The sequence below is a fragment of the Corvus kubaryi genome, unplaced genomic scaffold (genome assembly GCF_017639235.1).
Source record: "Corvus kubaryi isolate FWS band 111438036 unplaced genomic scaffold, C.kubaryi_AGA036_p1.0 129, whole genome shotgun sequence".
Taxonomy (NCBI): Eukaryota; Metazoa; Chordata; class Aves; order Passeriformes; family Corvidae; genus Corvus; species Corvus kubaryi.
Genome location: NW_024580664.1, coordinates 3,367,235 through 3,383,628, shown reverse-complemented (window position 1 = coordinate 3,383,628; position 16,394 = coordinate 3,367,235). Strand labels below are relative to the sequence as shown.

The 16,394-nt window shown below is 40.0% G+C and overlaps 1 long non-coding RNA gene across 1 annotated transcript; it reads left to right on the top strand.

Annotated features, from left to right (window-relative positions):
* Window positions 1-279: 279 nt before the first annotated feature.
* Window positions 280-16,070, top strand: LOC121663972. The gene is made up of 2 exons (XR_006015833.1): window positions 280-6,786; window positions 11,690-16,070. It is a non-coding gene; the product is annotated as an uncharacterized LOC121663972 (long non-coding RNA).
* Window positions 16,071-16,394: the final 324 nt, after the last annotated feature.

Genomic DNA, 16,394 nt, shown 5'->3' with positions numbered 1-16,394 from the left:
ACCCCGTGTACTCCCCGTCGGACCTTGCCGGTTGTCGGCTACAGCGCCAGGGGATGTGCTGTGCTGTGTTCTCCCAGGAACACCTGAGGCGGCTGTCACGGCGGCTCGGTCGGGCTGGACGCGGCTCCCGCGCAAGCCGCCACGGGCCGCTCCGTCTCACGGCCCGCTCCGTCTCACGGCCCGCTCCGTCTCACGGGCAGCTCCGTCTCACGGCCCGCTCCGTCTCACGGCCCGCTCCGTCTCACGGCCCGCTCTGTCTCACGGCGCGCCCGCCCCTCACCCACCGGGGCAGCGCCACTGTGCCCGGGCGCTGCGCCGGGCCCGGCCGTGCCACCGCCCCAGCCTGCCCGCCAGCCGCGCTCCCCGGGGAGAACCCTCGCGACACCTCCCGCCTCACCCTTCCCTTCTTTCGCTTTATTCTCCCATTTTTTTTCGGTCAGAAAAACTTTTTATTTTGTAGAAGCTCAGAGAAATTATATTGCTTCTGTCTCTTTCTACCACGCACACCCTGGGCCATGGACCTTTTAAATTGCACCCATATCCCTTTCTTTCTCCTGTGATCCCCGATGCCGCACAAAGGATCTCATCGCCTCAGCTAACAGGCAAGAGGGCTTTTATGCGTCGCCTTTATAGCTCTCTTGTGGCTTTCCTGCCCTGGCATCCTTAGCTCTCCAGACAGCCTCATCCTGGGTGTTTAATTATCAGTTATCTCTAGTGCACAAACTATTACTACTTTGGCCATGACAATATTCACCTGAAAATTTTACTTACTTCAGGAATTGATAGCAAAGGGAGGTGTTCATCACCGAGTGCACTGGCACAACTATTACATTTAGTGGCATGGATCTTTTCTTCTTTACTTTTGTTTCTTAGTTTGAAGTGTTACACTAGTACAGCTTTGTACAATATGCCTGTTTTACTAGCAGTGGAACTTGTGTTGACGTAGCTTATCTCCTTCCTAAAACAAATTAATGTTACCTTGTGCGTATTAAATTTTAGACTGATATATGTATCTCCCCCACAGGAAAGCTCTATAAATTAACTTTTACTACTTCTTGCTGTAGGCAAGACCCAGGTCTGTATAAAAAGATACGCTATTCTCAGTAGTAGTCTTGACATGTGAACTCAAATGCAATGTTATTCTGAAAACAAAACATAAAATGGAATGTAAACAGCTATATATGTGAGAAATTCCGTGTTTCTCTGCATATATTTTACACTGTAACATATGCTTAATGTATCAATGTAATTAGTATATATTAATCAAATTCAGGTGATTGTATGTATATAACAGTGTATTTCTCAAAAACTTTATTATTTTCATGTTCTCCAATCAACTGATATATAAACTATTAGATTCCAGAAATACCCATTATGTAAGTAACTTACATAAGTAATGTAATTGTTGACACACCTAATACCCAGCAACATTTCCTGTTGAATAAAAGCAAGTACTCTGACTTGGAAAGAAAGGTTAAAAATAATATAACTAAAAGCTGCACTTTTGAGTCAGAATTGAGGCTGCTACTATAAAGTGAATTCTGTGATTTCTTTTAATTCAGAATTAAGGAGTCTTTCCCTTAGTAAAAGTCTGTTCAAATCACTTTGCTGAGACCTGTATGAACACAGATAGCAGCAGCATCCAATAATAATGCAGGAAAAAATCTACGTGGCTGAAGATACTCTGGCTGATGTTACCAACGGTTGTCCATAGCCCTGCTTCCACCTCTTCTTTAATCTGGTAAGAATAATTCACTAGGCCATCAGGTGGCCATTTTAAAGTTTTAAGATGCCCTTGCATTAATTATTTTATTACTTTTAAGTAATTGTAATGGCTTTCATAAGGTTACTTAACTGCATTTTGACACCTTATTTACTTTTGGAAACGTTTGGGTTTCATTTGTTTTGAATGGGTCTGATAACTCAGCAGGATTGTTTCTAAGAAATCATTTTGATGTTTATAAAGAAAAGCTTTTGGAATACATTTTCTTGGAAATAACCAGTGTGTACTAGCTAGAGTAAAAATGTCTATCTGCATGATTTACGTATTGTGATTCAACCCCCAGTTCCCTGAGATTTGTTGCATGCACTGTTGTGCATTGATTCACACCATGTACTGGGAAGTTGTTCTCCCGGGCAATGATCCACAGTCACTGTCCTGTGGAACAAATACAGGAATCTACTAGGATTCTGCAGTTTGGTGTGAAACTAAGCTACTTTCAGGAGTCCTCCAGTGTTAAGCCGCCACCATTTCAAATGGCTGCCAACCCGTTTGGAGGAAACAATGGAGGGTCCTGAGAACGGACTAGAAAGAGACATGACGGTGGTGTACTGATACTGGCAGAAAAGGAGGAGGTGGAGATCGAGTGATTCCATGCTTGGTTGGGAGAAAGAGTAATTATGCTGGGACTTCAGGATGGTAAATGTTGCAAAGCATCTGTATAGACTGCAGTCTGAATATTTAGCAACAAAAAACCAATACAGCAGCACCTCTACATGTGGACTTGCTGCTCACTGGGATTGATAATGGTCTACCAAAATGTGCTGGAAATATTTATCACGTGCATATTTCACTGTGCTGGTACTGAGAAAATACTTCCAGATTTGTAAAGTTCATGACCCCAAGCTCTGCTGGCAGCATTGGCTGAATGTAGGTGCCTATATTTCAGACTGAAAATTGGGTTTCATAAATAGAAAAAAAATATTTCTCTCAAGCTTCGACAAAGCCTCATGGATCGCTACAGAAAGTTCACAGATATTATTATAGAATGATATACAATGGTTGATAACAGGCTTTTTAGAAATTCAGCCTTAGTTACTGAAACAGAAATAAGAATGTCTCTGCCGACTGCAATGGATGTTATTGATGTGTCCACTCCTTTTGTCATTCTAGGAGGTCCAAACATCTTTCTGCTTCTCTGACTAATGATGCCTTTTACTTGGCAAATGCACTGGAGAAAGGAACTGCATGACTGTTCTGACTAACTGTAGAATAATAAACAAAGGGCTTTGTTGGGAAATTAAGGGCAGGTGGAGGAGCCTTACAAACACTCTGATCGATATCTGCTGCAAGTGGCAGATGTTCACTATGTCTTGTTGGAAATACATGAGATGAGAAGGAGATCTCCATGCTGCTCAGGGAAACAGGATGAGCAAATTGCCCTGCTCTTTCTTAAATGAGAGAATAGAGTGGTGAAAAAATGAATGTATTATAGCTGAAGATATGAGAGAGATGTATATCTTTGTTATGTTTTTGAATTATTAGAGGTAAATGAGAACTTCAGTGGGATGCTTCAGCCAATTTTTTTCATTACAACTTTTGCTTATTCAGCATAACTCTGGCACAGCACCCTTTATCTGGTAAGTGCACCTATCTTTGCAAATGAAAGCAGAAATCACTCCTCTTTTCTGTAAAGGGTGTAGTGGGAACCTCCAGGAAGCTCCCACTATTTGTTAACCTCAGAGTGCACTTGAAGTGGTGATATAACATCTTAATATTCTTCAGAGGACTGGGGTTTTTTCACAATTTACAGCAAATCTTCCTGCATGTTTTTTTTTCCCTTGTCCCAAACTCCTCTGAATCTAGACACTCATGTCCAAGTTAACACAAGTTGTTATAAATACAAGTTGTTATAAGCATCCTTCCAGCTCTTTTTTTGCCTTCTGGCTCCTGTGCTGAAATCCATTCACAGAATCCTTGAACTTCTCTTTCCTATCCTCCTTTTCCTTTTTGAAATATTTTTTATGCATTAAACAACTTGTTAGGCTAAAGTTCTTCATCATAATGGGGCCTTTGTAGTCAGAGATAAGTTGCAATTATTTGTTATTTCTGCACTGAACTCAGTGCCGATGATCGTAGGCTTCATACTTTTTTAATCAATTTTGGAATGTCATTCCCATCTGTTTTTCCAGTTTGGGCTTCCGTAGGAAGTGGTTGTTCTTGGGGAACCCTATAGTATGTAAAAAATTAGAAGCCTCTCTCTCTACATCTCCTTTCTGTAGAAATCACGTGCTGGTCTCGGAATGGGAAGAACGGAAGAAGCTGCTGGGCTAATGAGAGAGATAGTATCCTGCTACTGAACAGTAACAGGACTCGAGTTTGTAGTTTTATGTTCACCTCTGTAGCAATGTTACCTTGAAGTATGTTTCTAAGAGCCGAGAAAAAGTCTTACTGCAAAAGGCAATGGATAAATCTGAAAGATGTGCAGCATTGCATAGAAAGGTACTGAAGTAAATTCAGCTGCAGAAGTGAGAGAGACCATACAGATAAGAAACCCAGAGGGCTGGATTGCTTTGCTCTGTGCATAGTAAAAATGGAGCACAATCTTTGCCCTAAGATCTCCTGTAACAGACACAGATCAGCATCATGTGCACTAGAAGGGAACAGACTGTAGAGCAATTGGCCTGAATTCAAGAATTTTATATTGCTAAAGGTTTGATTACAAGTGTTTTATAATCTCAGCATTTTGAAATGTCTCATTTTAGTAATTCCTCTCATAAAATGTGAAAGGAAGCTAAAGAATGCTGAACAAATTATAAGCCAAAGTATATCTGCTACTGCCTTTTTTTTTCCCCTGCATTTGCTGTTGCAATAACTATGCCTGCCCCACAATCTGTATTCCTTTTAACTCAGGGGATGCTGCCATGTTATTTGAGTGGCAGGAAGAGCAGCAGCGAGCCCAGAGGCATAGCAAGTAGTGCAAGGTGGGGACACAAGTTTGAGTTCTTGTTTGTGGAGCACCACGATGACCACAGTCGAGAAGGTGGCACCAAACAGGTGGAAACAGGCTTATGGTTCATACAGTTCGTTTTCCCCTGCCAGTGATGGCATCCAGATATCACCTGGCTTAGAGATGCAGAGCTATGACATAATAGGACATGATAGAAATACTTCTCTCAGCAGCATTTAGACTAACCACCTATCTGGATTTCAAACAGCTTTCTCATAACCTCAGTCTTTGCATTTCAGCTCGGTGGTTTGAAAAAAATATTAGCTTTACAACTCCATATTTGAAGTGACATCATTTGACAGCTGTGGTAAGTCACCTGGGTCCATTACAATAGTGGGGTTCAGCAGTGACTTTCCATGGATCAGTCTTTCATATCTTATCCTATTCTGGCCAGTTAGAAGTCCTGGAGGTCCTGTTCACATCCCTTCAGGTCTTGTAGAAATGCCAGTGTTACTTTGCTTTATGGCAGCAGTGGTCCATTTCTCAGGAATGTCCCTCTCTTGCATTCAGTTTGACCAGCAGTCACAAATAATAATATTTGAGGCAGTGCTATAAATTGGGGCTGAATGTGCTGATACACACAACCCATGAGACAGTATCAGGGGAGGGAAAGAGGTGGTGCTCAACAAAAATGTGTGCATCTGGAGGAACACATACATACGGGAATTGCAAAGGAAGCCATCAGCATTCAGCAAGAGTGGTAACATACTTGATCCAGATAATCTTGTAACAGAAGAGGGCACTCAGGGGCCAGACAGCAAATAAACCTTATCACATTATACAATGAGGGAAAATCATTCAAAAATGGGCAGAATCCTCTCATAAACTGGATGCAGCTCATAGCTGAGGACTGGTGAGCCTGGGTTTCATTCATGAAAAAAAAGAAAGCCCAGCCACTTTAAAACAATCATTACGAATATGCTCAAGACAACTCATCTGAAATACTTGAAGTAACATGCCTGTGTAGACAGGGCTTCATTATGTTACTTATTATTGTTTTCAAGGAGCCATCACCTGCTCTTTAAAGCAAAACATACATTACGAGACAGAATGATTGCTCATTATTGTCATATTCCTTAATTGCTTTCTATATTAGTGCATTCAAAGGAATGTATTTTTCCTCTTCTGCCCTTCTCTTCCTTCATCCAACAGCACTCAGCATTTTCCACAGAGCTCAAAATTGCTCACATTCTTATAAAAATGCCTCAGCCGTATGGGATTTGCTGAGATGAAATAAAAAGTGAATGACTTGAGAAAATGCAATACTTTATCCTGCATATTGATTCCATGGCTGCTGTATAAACAGGAACTGTCTGTTACAAGAACTTCCACTGACTTTTTGTTGTGTTGGAACTCATGTTCCACATAAGCCAGGTGTGACAGGAGCTCAGCTGTCAAGAAAGTATGACGTTGCATTAAAGAGTTGGCATGAACTTTGACACTTGTAAATATATTGCACCAGCCAAGCTCCAGCTGCAACCTTGCAATTTTCCAGATGGATATATTTCCTTTTGCCAAAAGGAATGTGAGCTACTGCAGCTAATTTTATGCTATATAAATAATGCTGATAGAGAGACAAGCCTGAAATTAGATAGGTTAGATAGACAAAATAATAGATTATGTAGGAAAGTCAAAGCATTTATTAATCAGAAATATGAATATGTTCCTTAAGGAGCCACAGGAAACCAGCTGTAATGATGACAAATTAGAGATCCCAGAATAATAAGATCAGTTTTGCATATAGGCAGCACTGTAACTGAGACTCTGTGTGATGCAGATTTGCTTGTTGTACAGAGAAATTTGGCTCTTATATTCTGATAGAGAACATTTCTGCTTCTTAGCCTGTGCTTGACATGCCAACAGAGGGAAGGTTGTGCTGTGTGCCTTGTGCTACTCTGCCCCCTTTCCCCTTCTGCTCCATCTTTCCTCCAACACTCTGCACCATGATGGGACCAGGCCAAGAGCCACTACAGGTTGGGAACATATCCAGGGGGAGCAGAGACCAAGCTGGTATCCTGACCATATTTTATGGATTAACCAAGACACCTAAAGAACGGTAGATACTTTTCTATTTTAATATACATTTTCTTATTCTTCCATATGAATTTTAAAATTGTACTATGCTTTCCTCAGCAACATTTTAAAATAATTGGTACATCAGTGTATGAATATGAGAATTTCCTGCTAGCAGGCCAGCCGTGGACTTAAAGCCCTGGGTAGACCCAGTATGTTTTACTCCTAATAATCCAGCATTTGTGGGGCTTTCAGGAATGATAAATTGCCTCATCTTAAATAGGTTATTTTAAACTGTAGCCAGTCAGCCTCTGGTAGGTGCCATATTTTGATAAAGCATATAAATCAGGTGCTGACTTTTATTTTAACCTACTTTCATTTTGTTTTCTCCTCCTTACTTTCTTTGTGTTGGTATCATACTTGGGAAACCAAAATTAATTTTTGCATGGAAAGCTTCAGAATGGATGTGCCCCAAACATTTCCACCAATAGTGTATGGTGTCATGCTTGCCTGAAGTGCTTATAATTTGTCGTATGCAAACTTGTTGTATGCTGGGCCTTAAAATGTACTGTGCAGTTGTCAGATTGACAGCAGAAGAAGGTAGGATATGCTCAGTGTTAGTCCATTTCTAGCACTATTTCTCCTGACTAGTACACAAACCAGTGTAATGTCTAAAAGCCACAAAATTTGAAACTTTTAGGTGTTTATATTTGCTTGGGATCCCATGAAAGTAGCATGATTTCCAAAACAATTGAGCATTTGCAACTTCTCCTGAGGTCAATGAAAACTCATCTTCTCTGAAAGACAGTTTCATTCTGCATGTTTCCACACAGGACTTCTATGTTGATTATTAGTCCTACACTGTGGAAAACACTATGTACAATATTATGATACAAAAAAACCAGGGGGACACACACCAGTTTCTACCAAATGTGCCCAGATGCTTCCATGCTTAATCTCTCAGGTGTATTCTGTCGGAAATTTGGAAAAGACTTAAGGGTAAAGCTATGCCTAAACAAAGTAGAAGGTAATGAAAAATTCCTTGAGAGAATAGGGTAGGGAATGTACTATGGAGACAGATGCACAAGGTGATGCCTAACAGTAGGGTCTGCCATATACACGTGGACATCTCATTGTCCTTCAGAAGCAACACATTCATTTTACTGGCGTGGTGAGTCATCACTTTCTTCACTCTCCAGCACAGAAGCAGCAGAGTAAGAGCACTAAGATTAGGTGGGTAGCCAGCTACTTCCCATTCCTGTAAAAGACTTGGCCAAAATCAGGGACAAGAGAGAAGTGAGTTGCTGGTTGCTTGCTTCTTCACTCCTGCTCTTTGCAGATAGGAACCTAGACATTGGACTGACTTCCTTCTGTGTAATGTATAGCTTTCCTCATTCTTCTGAGTGTATATACCTTGACTCATCTCAGGCCTACTTCAAAGGCACAGAAGTCAGAGGGAACACTCTCAGACCTTTTGTACTAGAGTGAAGTCATACATTCTCGCCTCAGGACAGGTAAACAGTGAGTTGTCTCAGCTGAGATCTTAGTAAAGACAAGGGAGTTAATTTTTCATCTTTAAGATCTCATTAAAATTCAAGGTTTTTTTAAATTTAGTAATTTAAATGAAAATGCCACTATGGATTTTATTTAAAAATAGTTTAAAAGGTACAGTACCTGTTTTTCAAGGTACATCTACTTTCATGCACCAAAAAAAAAAAAAAAGCTCAGGTCTCAAAACATTCAAACTGCTGGAAGAATAACCGTGGTTCTGTTGTACTCCTATAAAAAACAGGACCAGGTGGCCTAATGGAGTTTTATTAGGCATTGCTTTCTAAATGTTGACATGACTGAACCATCAAAGCTGTAAAAGGTGCTTATCTAATATTCTGACCAGTGTACTTCCTTAAGAAAACTTAGCTCTGGAGCAGCATTCACCTTTAATTGGTACCTTTCCTCTCAGATAACTTTGGAATTAAGATGATAAATAGAGTCAAATTAGTTTTTCATGGCTCATCTTCATCCTATATAGAGTTTTAAAGTTTAGAGCATGGTATGTCCTCCTTACAGGAGGTCTGCATGTCTCAGTCTGCAGAGCACTGACAACTGCCATGGAGCAGACTGACAGCACAATTACCTGCAAGGTGTGCCCTACTGGGAAAAGGCTGAGCTTCAGCAGTTTGGTCATGTCACAGCATGTGACAAAAGGTTACTAAAGAGGTGATTACTCCTGTCCTACCACAGCAGTCCTTGTGTCAACTGGTTCTAGCACAGGCAGCCATGCTAAAATTGAAGAACTTCTTACTAAGCTATCTATGGCTGGCCCCAGTCATGATTTGGATGAGAAAATGTGGGATGTGGGTAGAGAAGCATAATGAGAAAAACATACACTGCCCTGGGTGATACTATAGCTGAGTGTGTACTTACTGTACTGCATTGTATTCTTCCCCTTGATTTTAAATACCAGCAATTAATAACTATCCCCTTAGCGTTGTCCAAGTTTGTGCTTGCACAGTATTTAAAGAGGAGATAAGTTGCTTACAGACAGGGATTCCTAGAAATGAAGTAGGCTGTTAACTCTAGAAGGATACTAGCTCCTCAAAAAGTTCTTTTCACATGTTATGCATTAAGTTTGTGTGAGGCAAGACTTGGAGTTGGATCATTGTTTCATGGAGCCATGAACCGAGAGAAAAGACACAACTTTCAGACAAGAAATCAGTTTATTGAGAGCACTGGGGCTATATGACTCACTGATTTATATGAGTAGGCAAACAAACCAGAAAGTATTGAAAGAATAGCTGTGATCACTGACAATAAAAACATGATTTTGTTCTTGTTGAGATCAGAAAAAACATCCACTCTATGAATTCAGATTGCCTAGGTTTGGAATATCTGTAAAGGAAAAAGGTTATAGCTGGTCAGGTTGACAGAGCTGGTAGTTTGCTTTCACATACAGCTTAAGCTTTCAAGAACTCTCCAAAGTAGTTAACACATAGGTTATATTTTTTTGTGAAAAGAAAGTGAATTTGTATTTGAGTCAAACACATGCTGATGTGTTTGTCAAAACGACTTAATCACTGAGACAGATCACAAGAGAAATATTCTTCACCTCGTGGTCAGATTAGCCTTTTGAATGGCAGGATTTTCTCTGCCCCATTCCCTGGCAGGTTCCAGTTGCATATCTGGTGGAAGTTTAATTATTTTCACAAAATTAAGCGTCCCTAACAAGAGACTGAGAGCACAGAATGCCAAAGACCCCTCCAACCTTTATGGGAGGTAGCAGTTGCATATTAAGCTGGGAGGGAAGAATTCAGCAAGCCTCTCACAACCTGAACAAGTAATCTGAACTCCTCCAGTGAAAGGGAGGCATCAATCTTCCCTGTAATGCTCTTCAGATCTCACCTCAAAACTGACACTAGACTTTCTGAGAAGTTCTGGGGAAACACACTTTGAAACGCATTTACCATCTTTCAATATAAAACAATGTCAAACTAAGACACCCAAAAGGCATAATCAAATCCTCATTAAAACTATGGCCACCTAATTTTTAGGGGTTTCTCGTAGCTTAGTGTCCTTGTGTAGTTATAGTCTAAATATACCTGCAAGCAAACCTTTCCCTCAGCGTTTCAGAATGAGTCAGTACCTCAAGCTTCTCTTGGGCTGGACCTCACCATAACTACTTGTTTCTGCAGACAGACTGCTCATTAAAGAGGACTCAGAGTGATGCATAAGAAAAACAAAATTATATTGTTAACAGGCAGATGCCTAGGAATGTAACTGAGTGATGCACTCTGAGTGTTATTTTCAAGCAAGTATTGATCGTTGTTTGTAAGGAGATAGCACAAGATGGAAAGCTAACCTGAGATTTTAATCATAATTTACTGCTATCTACTTAAAGAGGCCCCTTTTGCGGATATCAGCCATAATGCTGAATGTCCGTCTTGACCTTTGAATTTTTGTTCTTCAAATCAGTATTTCTTGTATGCACACTTTCAATAGGTTATTTACTTCGGAGTGAACTATTCTACCAAGTAAGCTTCATTATAACTCCATCAAACTTAATCTGCAATAGTAGTTGTCCTACCTTGCAGAAAGACTTAAAAGGATTATCATTCCGCCATGCTGGGCATCTACAGACACACACAATTATTTCTGAGAATTTTGTTTTCTTCATTGGTTAGGTCTCATTTTATCTGAGATTCCAGATTAGCTGACCAGGTGTTTTTCAGAGACATTTCAAAGACAGATTTAGCTTTGTCTGATTTAGAATAGGAATGTTCTTGAATGATGAGAGAAATGAATTTTGATTGTCTAGCACCATCTATAAGAAAGGTAGGAGAGTTGTATGTGCCAAGCAGCTCAGAAACCTGCTCATATGACACAGTTTTTTTGCTATTTGACTCTTAAGCACTCAAACAACTGAATGAGCATAAACCATAAACTCCAGCCTTGACTATTCAAGCACATAGTATAGTTTAGTGCTCCAGTGTCTAAGGTGTCACCTTGGTAGGAGTTATTGAACATGTGGTCTCAACAATTGCCCCGTTTACTGTGAAAAGCTAATATTGCTTCTCATCATCCTTCTGCAGCAATAGTCATAAGCAAATAAGGCAGGAGGAGACTTTAACAGACATATGACTTCCACTGAAATATTTTGACATCAGAACCAATTAATACAGTTGCTTGTTCCAGAAATTGAATTTGTTCAGTCCATATCCTCTGCATTCTTGCTCCTGAGCAAAATTCTTCCTGATTCTCAGAAAAATTAAATGAAACAAAAAAAATGGACTGGAGCAGAAAGCAAATTCTTTCCTATGCTACCTATTTAAACAGGTTGGTTTTTTTTTTTCCAAATAAGTTACCTCAGAGCATCAGGACAGGGAAATTATTTCAGTAAGAAATTGTCAGAAGTGCACAAGCTATATTTTGCATACATCTTTTGTCTACAGGATGCTTCTTGTCTTGTGCCCAGAGAACTCCAAAGAAGTGGACAGTGCTGGGAAGATAATGAACAAAATGGCAGCATAATTTGTGAAGGAATTTTACATTGCAGTAGAGATGGCATTGCAAGATCCCCTTTTCCTCAGTCTCAATGGTTCCTATATCCATTTCACTCAGTTTGTAAGTATAAAGTAATGATTTATTTCAGTTTAGCTTAATTGACTGCCAAGATGCTTCCTCTCCCATTTTTTGCATTATATCTAGTTACAGAAACCCTCTGCTTTACATTATTAGCACAGAGAGTTTTGTGCAACTTTACACATCTTCAGTGTTGCCCAAGTGAACTCATTACACTTTTGTATCTTTGCACCTCTTCCAACCCACCCATTCTCTGATGGGAGCCCAGAAGGATCAAAGAAGTGTGTAACTCACTGTAGAATATATTCAACATGCTCTAGAAAGTGCTCAGAGTGAATTACAGGATAAAGCCTGAATTTGTGAAACTGGCAACTTGGAAAAACATCAACTGTCCTGAAATCTGATATGTAAATCCCTGAACAGAATGAATATCAATAAGGCAGTTGATGTGCCAAGGCTTCTATGTACTATATCAAATCTCTCCACTTTGCTTATGCTTTGTTTTTCCAGCATTTCACTGGTTGTAGGTTTCTGCACCTCTTGTTGTCAATCACTAGCAGCTACATCCTTACAGTAATCAGATTACCTTCTGGGCTAATAACTGCCTCATTGCCCTCAGAAACTGAATGGAAAAATTATTACAAAAAAAGAAAGGCTGTTCTTCATTCTGGGATGGAGAAGAAAGAGAAACAAGACAGATAGCTTTAAGGGCCCCAAAGTGGGAATTAGGGAAAAAATGACTCAAAATACATCACAGAGCCAAGAACAGCATTTTCATTTTACCTCTGAAGCCTGAACAAGGATCAAGACCCAATTGATAAGCAGGATACTGTTTATTAAGGCATTTATTTCTGATCAGATGCCTATAGTCAGTAATTGCCCTCACCTACACAGGAAGGGCAGCGCTTGCTGTTGTTCAGCTCATCTCCCCCTGCTCCCTGACCCCCAAGAAAGGTGTTCACATAACTTTAAGAATGTTTAGCTCATTGTTGCTTTTGACTAGATAAACCACTTACACGAGCTAGCGACAACCTCACACAGTTTCTTTGATGAGCTTAGATACCATGGTGACACTAGAAATATCTAGGATGAAAGACAGAAATTACAAAGTTATTTCCTTGAGAAATGCTGCAGGGAAAGGTCTCAGACTTTTTTCTAAGATGTGATGCCAAGCTAACTATCTCAATGTATAAAGCACACTTTTTTGCAGCAAAGACAGGATTATAGCCAGCTAAGAAGTTTCTAGGAAAATTAGCTGGCATAGTAAGAGAATTCAGGACTTTTTACTCTGCCAATTAACATGATGCAAAAATACATTATTTTTCCTGTTCACATGATGGAGCCAGGCTGCAGATCCATTCAATTGTCATTCCAGGCCTGCTGTGAGATGTTATACACATTTTTTACAAAACAGTAAGCTGAGATGCACAGAGTTAGTCAAAACAAGAGCTCCAGGAAGTTTTATGGTCTAATCAGTAGCCAGAAATGTTTTTGGCTTTTTGGGAAAGAGGCATATTCCACAATGCAAGGACTGGTCTATTTATGTAGATGCACTTTTACAAGGCAACTTTCTCAGTTTCAGCTGCAATGCAGAAAAGCCTTTTTTCATTTTTCTCCATCATGTGATGGAGATGTGAAGGATGTGATCATAATGACACTGAAGATTAAAGGTAGGAAATTAAGCAGGGCCTCTCAGGCATTTGAACAATACTCTTTTTTTGGCTAATAATTATTCTTCCTGGTAATAATAACATGTAAAGAGAGTAAATTATATCATCATCATCGTTATCTTTGTATCTTGACGTATGATTTGACTATGAACCACTAAATATAATACTATCAAAATTAAGAATGTTACACCTGTAGTACATCACAAACCACCTACAAGTTACAGTCAAAGAGTAGGTTGCCACTGTGCAGCTCAATTTAATTATTACTGAGAGTTATTTCCACCCATAGAAATGAATGTAGGTCTCTCACCTCACAAGCAGAATTTGCTACCCTACGGGCAATTCGGAACCTCCTCTCCCTGGAATCAAGGGGAATTAATATCCACCCCAGGTATTTAGTGTCAGCCTACCTTTGATACTTCACAGATTTCTGTCTAGTAATTAAGGATAAAAGACATTGGTGTCCCTTCCTGAACCCATCTGTATTGGAGAACTTGCTGAGAGCTATTTTTAGGGAGAGGAATGAGGTATTCTTTCCCTATAGTGACCTGTCAAAAATAGACTACCAAACCAGCCAGTGATCCTGGGTAAACAATGGGAACCTAAATTAAAGGACAGCAAATAAAGCAAGAATAAGCAAGAATTACTATTCATGGACTTCCTTACTCATTAAAGCATGGATGGATGGATGGATGCAGTTATGCCAATAAAAACATGCGCAGAATGTATGGTATGGTGTATCTAGATGCCTCTCTTACTTCATCTGTACTAGGAGCTGAACTGTCACAACTATTTTGCATTAAAATACCACATTGCTGACAGAGAAAGAATATAATAAATGCTGTGCAGCTGGAGCTAAATGTGGTATTTTTTCTTCTGAAGTTCAGAAGCTTCCCAGTGAAGCTGCCCAGTGACCTACCCCTTGCCATCCACTATTTCAGGCTGTCTTTTTTTTTTTCTTGTTGCTATGTGACCCTAGGTCAATTGGCAAGGAGAGGAAAGAATTATCTGGAAACTTAAAATACTAAATGTGCAGTGGTTAGAAAGGATTTTTTCCTTCAACAGAGTTCAAAAAACAGTGGGTGCAATCTGGCTGTATCTGAATGCCAAAAGAAATATGACAGCTCTTAATGCCTGGGAAAGGCTTTTTTTTTTTTTTTTAAATTCAATTATTTATTTCTCTCTCTTCTTTAAAAGTTCATGTTTCTTAAGGAAACACAGCTTATGAAATCACACTGTATGCCAAACTTTTTCAGTAACTTTTGAACCTGTTGCAATTTCTGAGTCAATTCCAACCTAATCTGATCGAAGGCTAAAGGGCTCATAAACTTTGTGAAACTTGGGGAATGTATAAAGGAAAAAGATCAAAATTAGAATCGCTGTGGAAGGAAAGACTGAAGCAAAACCTCATTACATTTGCTGTGGCCAGATGATCAGCACATGCATCTCCAAGTCTGTCATGATACCTGCCTTTCATAGTTATGGGTCTTGAGGTGGCATGTGGGCAGCATAGGAGCAGAACTATGGCTTTGCAGGGAAGGGTGCACGGGAGAGGATACAGGAATGCTCTGCCCAGGTACCAAGGCTGCTTTAGTTCAGCTGCTTGTGGAATACCCTCGCTTATTTTACCTTTTGCCTGGCATTCTTCATTTCCCAGACTAAAATGAACAATTCACTATCATTCTCATCATTATAGGTCTAGTCTGTTCATGGTTAAGACCAGGAAAGGGTAAATCTCAAAGAAATATGGGGCCTTTGACTAAATCAACAAATTAGGCCAAATTAATGAGAATAGATTCATCTGTTGAACTGAGAGAAGTTGTTCTTGACAGGACAGACTTTTTTTTTTTCTTTTCTAAAATCTCCATTTCTCTCTCCTCTTCTGATTAATGCTTGTGACACAGTTTCTCTACTTTCTGTCTCTTTTTTTTATAGCTGCCTTGCCAATTCACTCACCCCGGGACCATTACCCCTTCTGCCATCCCATTGTATGGGGGATCTAGAGAAGGAAAGATAGTTATTTTGCCAATTTCCAATAGGTCTAGTTCATTGGACATGGTTTTGCAACCATGAAATACTGTTTTAAAAAAGTTCAAAAGGGTAAACTATTAGAACTAAAAATGAACTCCACTTTTGGTGGAATCTTTTATCCTAAAGGTGATACAGGAAGGAATTTCTGTAAGAAAGTTGATTACTACTGGGACAGAGAATGGTAAATTGATGTCAGACACAGACTACTTCTAAGGTACTGGTATTTGTTCCTCAGTTCCAGATATGTAAATGTATAAAAATGTTTTGTTTTCTTTTCTTCATGCCTGGTACTTTTTTTTTCTTTCTTGCACATACTTTGAGTTTAAATGCAGCTTTCTTGATAGGATAACTCCTACCAGAGCTGGTGTTTGTGGGTTTTTTTGTTTATTTTTTCTCCCCTGTACAAGATTGTAAACCCTAGTTCACATTCAAAATTATTTATTGACTCTATTTTTTTAAGACTTCAACCAGAAACCAGAGAAGCTGAAGCCATCCTGGTAATATGTTTTTTTCGGTTAAAAAAATAAAGTAAAATATTCTAATAAATGTATCTCCTAGTGCAGTGTCTGAATTCGGGTATTTAGCCGTATTCAGTGAAAACGGCTTATGGGGCAGGGCTTGGCTTGGAAGGAAAGACTCCCTTGAACGTGGCGTGGAAAGGGAAAGAAAAAAGGAACGGCACGGCATCGATGTGTTATTTACATCAGAGGAGCGAAGGCGGGAATGCAGAAGCCCGGCGCTCTCCCTTTCCCGCAGCCGCCTCGAGGCACAATGAACCATCAACGTGCAACTACAGCTCCCGTCAGCCCGGGCGCGGGGCTGTCCCTGCCGCTGCCGGAGCCGCTGCCGGAGCCGCTGCCGGAGCCGCTGCCGG